Here is a 5,531-nt window from a genome sequence, read left to right as displayed (position 1 = left end):
AACCATGAATGAATGCGACCCTGGTTTGTCCCCGAACACGTGCAATTGTCTTGAGGATTCTTTTTCCGCTTCCGTGAGAACCACCAAGACAATAAAGGCAAAAAAATTTATACTACACAATGCAATATAACAACAACAACAAAAACAATAAATATATATCTATATATACATTCATCTAAAAGAGAAACACAGTCATCGAGCATCAATTCCTCAGTGGCCTCAGTGAAGCCATTCTGTCAGCCGGATACGCGACATCTGACGATTCGCGATAGTTTTGCAATTTTCTGTAAATGGCTGTTTCCCTTATTTGTACATTCTCATTTGCTCATCTATCAACAGTTTCTCATGAATTTTCTTTTGTTATAGATATTTTTTTGCTTCCTGAAGTCTATTGCACGCCTCTGAACTCGAAAATTGGAACTTCTCAATTTTACTTGATTTAAAAATTTTTCTGCTTGATTCAAAGTGATGAAACTCTTGAAAGTTTTTTTTCAATCTAATATTTTTTCTCTATAGTCCTGTTCAATTTTTTTTTTTAGTTTGAAAGGTAAAAAATTTTTGAATAATTTTGATTTTAATCAGTTAAATAATTTTAATTATTTTAGTCATTATTTAAAGACTCAACTTAACTATATATCGCAATAATTTCCATGAATTTTTGACGACTCATAATGTCAAAGCTAAAATACCTCAACTCCTAACTCTAAAACGTCTAATAATTTAATTTAACAGTGATTAATATTAATTATATTTTGGGTGAACTGACAACACATGTTGCAATATTTTGTCTACTTTTTTATCAACATATGTGACACTGTTTACGTATAGCTATTAATGAACATGCACAGTGAACTAAAACGCTAATGCGGAGTTTGTTCGTAGTTTCAGCTATAAATAGTTTGATCTATGAATTTATATTTAATTTTAATTAAATTTATAATGACAATAATAATAATAATTTTTTCTCCAGCAGCTTCAAGGAACTCTTTAGACTCGTGAAAGGCTGACCATGGTGTAATGAGGATCCTCTGATTATTCTCAGCGATTTTATCTAAATAAAATAATAAAATCAATACTAATAGAATTGGAAATTGATTTCCGAACAAGTATTACTGTAATATAAATGTAAATCTATGAATAAAAACTCAGTTATGTGACTAACTAGCGAACTAGTGTGAGTACAAAGAATTACTTTAGAGATGAAGTGAGAGCTAGCAACAAGTTAAGTAATAAATTTGTTTTATTTACAGTAAGAATAATAAATTATTTAATTGTTGGTAGTCGATTGTTTTTTGTCGGTTTATTGATGTAGATTGCGATGATCTATTGAGATATTTATGAGTAAGAAAGTCTGTAGCAGTAATCTAAGAGTAACAGCTTGGACGTTGATAGAGCAATTAGTATAACCCAGAGCACCAGCAGTGACGTCAAGATACCTTGAATGGTTCGTCACGATCGGTGATACGATAAAAGCGTTATTACCCTCGTCGATAATTGTTGCCGTGGAAAAACCGATCATGAAGGAACGTATAATATATATTAGATACATAAAAACGGTTAACCAAGGTTACTTCGAATGCCTTCGATTTTTTGTTACACCTCCCGTCGTAATATAAGTTGTTTATTTCTGAATTTGGGGTAGCAATTAACAATTCTCTGCAATAAGATTTATTAACGTCATCTTTGCTTGTGATATTTTTATTGTGGCAGAAAGTGTTACGTCAAGAATTTTTTTTCTTAATAAAAAAATGTTTTAAATAAATTAAAGACAATGATTAAACAAATGAATAAAATTTTCTGTCGGGTTTCTAAAGCATTAGGGATTATTCGTTTAGCAGCGATCCCAAACCTTTTATCCAATAGTACACTTTAATTAAACATTAAACCCATTATGGCAAACAACAAACTCACGTAAACTTGTCAGGGTTCATTAGAAATAGTATAATACACCAAACACTCGTTCGTGTACACACCCATATACACACGGGATTTCATTGATGCCATCAGAGTGATGCAGCCCGAATCCCTGGGTATAAGTCTAATGAACCTCTCTGTACTGTTATATTAACAAAAGCCATTGCTTTTCACATATAACTAATACATTTATCCGGCAGACTATGGAAATTACCGGAGTAACAAAACACGTTTTGACTCAAAAATACCGTTAGCTTTTAAAGATAAATTTATCTATGCTCGCCTCTGTTACACTCTCGTGTATTATACCCGAATATTCGTATAAATTATTATTATTCAATATTATTTATTTTAAAAATTTTTATTTATTTACAAATGTCATACGTCCCTCCCTTAATTTTGTACCGTTAGATATCAATTTATTTGATCCAATTTCTTGCTTTTAGTCATCGATTCTGTTGATATAACCCACATTCAATTTAAAAATTTGTTTGTTAAAAATACTAATACCTGCATTAAAATAAAAAAAATTTATTTCAAGTTTTTAATTTTTCATTTGTCTCAAAATTTGTATGTTAATTAATGTTAAGTTTATCAAAAGTTGATTTCATAATCTATTAAACTAAAAATCAATCTCAGATAAGTTCCTTAAAAATAAATTCCCGTCTAAATTTAAGTACTGGCTAATTTTAACCAAAAAACAAAGGACCTATTTATCTCTTCCCTCAACAAAACGGAAAAAAAAGTTATCAGAAGCAGCAAGAAAACAAATAAAAGAATAGATATAACGGTAGTGACGACGTCACTGCGACGGGAGACTTAACTGGTAAGACCAAGATGATGATGCAGATACCCTGTACGCAGCTGGTCCAGCTTCTCCTCTCTTCTTCGCTTGGTACTTTTATTTTTTTTAGTTAATTTTTCAGTTTTCCCAGAGCCCTTCTCTCTCGTGCTTGCTGATCGGTGGTCTTGAGTCTCGCCCATCTAGAGCCAAGACTAGTCCTGAGTCTTAAGTCGAGTCTTGTGTACATTATGCCATCGTGTAATGCCTATCTCACTCAAGGCCAGTTGTACTACTATTATACTACTATACAGCTCGGCAGTGTCCGTACCAGCATGTTATGCTCGCGGGCAGCCCACCGTACTATACTCAATATATACGCGCATTTATTGCATATATTGCAACGGAAAATAAATTGTTGCGCAACCTAAACCACCAGCACACCATAACGCTGCTTGTATATTTATATATACTTTACTATTAAACATGGACAAGAGTTGCCTTTGCTTTTGCTTTTGCTTTTGTTGTGTATGAGCGAGTGAGGGTGCTGAGGAATAAAATTATTACCTCGTTTATTTCAAGCAATGATCTCATTGTCACGTTACGTAGTATAGTAGTTACATTGTTGTATATATATATATATATATATATATATATATATATATATATATATATATATATATATATATATATATATATATGTTAATCACTTTGTCGAGGAAAAATATCTAATGATCTATCCTTTCACCCTTTTGTCTCAATAATAGTTTTTTTTTACCATTATTATTGTTGTTGTTGTTTTTATTGTTGTATTAGTATTTAACATTGTGGTTTTCCAGATAATTGCCCAGTGTATTGACTGGTAATTATTTATTTATTTCTTCATTAATTTAATTATTAATTATTTTGTTACGCAAGTCTGTTAAGTTATTATCTTTACGGTGGATAAATGATGCTCAAATTAGTAATTAACTTTGAGAGATAATATATGGTTGTTTAATTTGACAGGTTAATCTTTTTTTTTTGGTTTTAAAAATTTTTAAGTAAAATATGAGCATAAATTAATTCTAATATGTAAATCAGAGCTGCAACTTATTCCATTAAAAAAAAAAAAAAAAAAAAAAAAAAAATATATATATAAATTTAAATCATTTAATACTTTAATTTGAATTTAATTTAAAAATACTAATAATTAAATTTTTTCAATAGCTATCTGAATTTTCTGTAATTGATTGATTGCTGAAAAATTCAATCTTGAAAGCAAAAAAAAAAAAATTATTTAATGAAATTCAAACAGAACAGCAGCAATAATTGAAAGTAAGGAAATAGGATTAATCTGAAATTGAAATACGTCTTGGAAGATTTTCTCCGAAGACACTGTTACAGTCTCAGTTTCTCACCTCTACCGAACAGAGTACCAAGAAAGGGTAGACTGAATGCAACCAGCTGTGTCATGTCCACGAGTGAATCAGGGGACTTGCACAAATTGGACGTCGGAGACAATCGATGCCCAAGACGAATTGGTTTTGGGAATTGCACCAGACATCTCAGATTCAGTTGTGGATTCGCCACAGAAGCAATTACGTCCCGAGTTTAGTCCACGCAAAAACTTAAAAGGGAAAAAATAAGCCCCTTTCCTTTCGATCGAGCTAATAATTTATATTTATCAAATAAGTTTACTCCTGCATCTTGCATGCCTGAACAGAGATAACGATTGGAGATTGTGAGTTTTAAAGAATGATCGAACGAGATCTGAGACGAGAGTTGAGGTAAAGAAGGGTATGTTGTACGCTGCAGCAGACAAGTCGTGCCAGCTGATGAGCCGGTTTCTTATTCTCGATACTCCAGCTCCTATCCAACACACCAACCACTTTTGTTTCATCTTATTCTCTTCTCTACTTGCCCTTCTCTACTCCCTTTAGTTCTTTATTTTTTACCTCTTGTCCTTCTTCTTCTCCTTCGTCTTCCTCTTCTTCTTCTTGAAGTTTTTTAGCTTTTATTCACTTATAACATCAGTGTAGTGTTCTGGTTCGAGACCCGCTCCCTCTATAGTACATATATATATATATATATATATATATATATATATATATATATATATATATATATATATATATATATATATATATAGTATATAGTACTGTGTGTATTTATACCCGGCGAAACGGGTGAGTCCGCTTAGTCCATTGCCTTTGCACCGTATAATCTCAGCCAAATACTAAGCTCAATTTAAACACTCATGAATACCATTTTTATAAATATATATAATATAATATAATATAATACATAAGTCAGTCAGATTTAAACCATAACCCTTTTAGCTTTTTTTCACCAAAATTTATGGCCCAAAAAATGTTTCGTTCAATTCAATAATTATACGGTTTTATTTTTAAAAAATGAGCTTATATTCGGTGAATTGTTTTTTTTTAATTTTTTTTTTTTGTTTTAATTTAAGAAGGCTATTCTAGTCTAGAATTTAAAAAAGAAAAAAAAAAAATTCTTAATTTCTTTTGCACATTTTCTAAAATTTTCAAGAGTATATTTTATATACATAATTTTTATATATTTTATTTTTAAGGATTTCTGTTTCTTAAAAACTGATAAAATTTTTGTTTTCAAGTAAAATAAAATAAAACTAATCGTGAAGCTAAAAATACAAATGATAACGAAAAAAAAAAAAAAAAATGCAGTGAAGGATTATTCAAAAAATAAAAAATCAGTAGGCAAGTAAAGCCAGTAGTTCTTTCGCCACGGCCTCTGGCGCACGCGGCCGGAGGCATATAATTTTCTCGGCATTTTTATTGCGGGGTAACTTGTCTTCAGGTGAGCCAGTGCC

At 30.8% G+C, this 5,531-nt stretch overlaps 1 long non-coding RNA gene across 1 annotated transcript; it reads left to right on the top strand.

The window, feature by feature from the left end:
- The first annotated feature begins 239 nt into the window (after positions 1-239).
- Positions 240-1,139, top strand: LOC141525061 (uncharacterized). Its single transcript, XR_012478797.1, has 3 exons — positions 240-286; positions 367-547; positions 971-1,139. It is a non-coding gene; the product is annotated as an uncharacterized LOC141525061 (long non-coding RNA).
- Positions 1,140-5,531: the final 4,392 nt, after the last annotated feature.

Source organism: Cotesia typhae, unplaced genomic scaffold (assembly GCF_013202065.1).
Source record: "Cotesia typhae breed Kobodo isofemale line unplaced genomic scaffold, CoteBio_Ctyphae contig_23, whole genome shotgun sequence".
NCBI classification, from domain to species: Eukaryota; Metazoa; Arthropoda; class Insecta; order Hymenoptera; family Braconidae; genus Cotesia; species Cotesia typhae.
The sequence above is the reverse complement of the archived record's forward strand: the minus strand, read 5'-3'. Positions and strand labels throughout refer to the sequence as shown.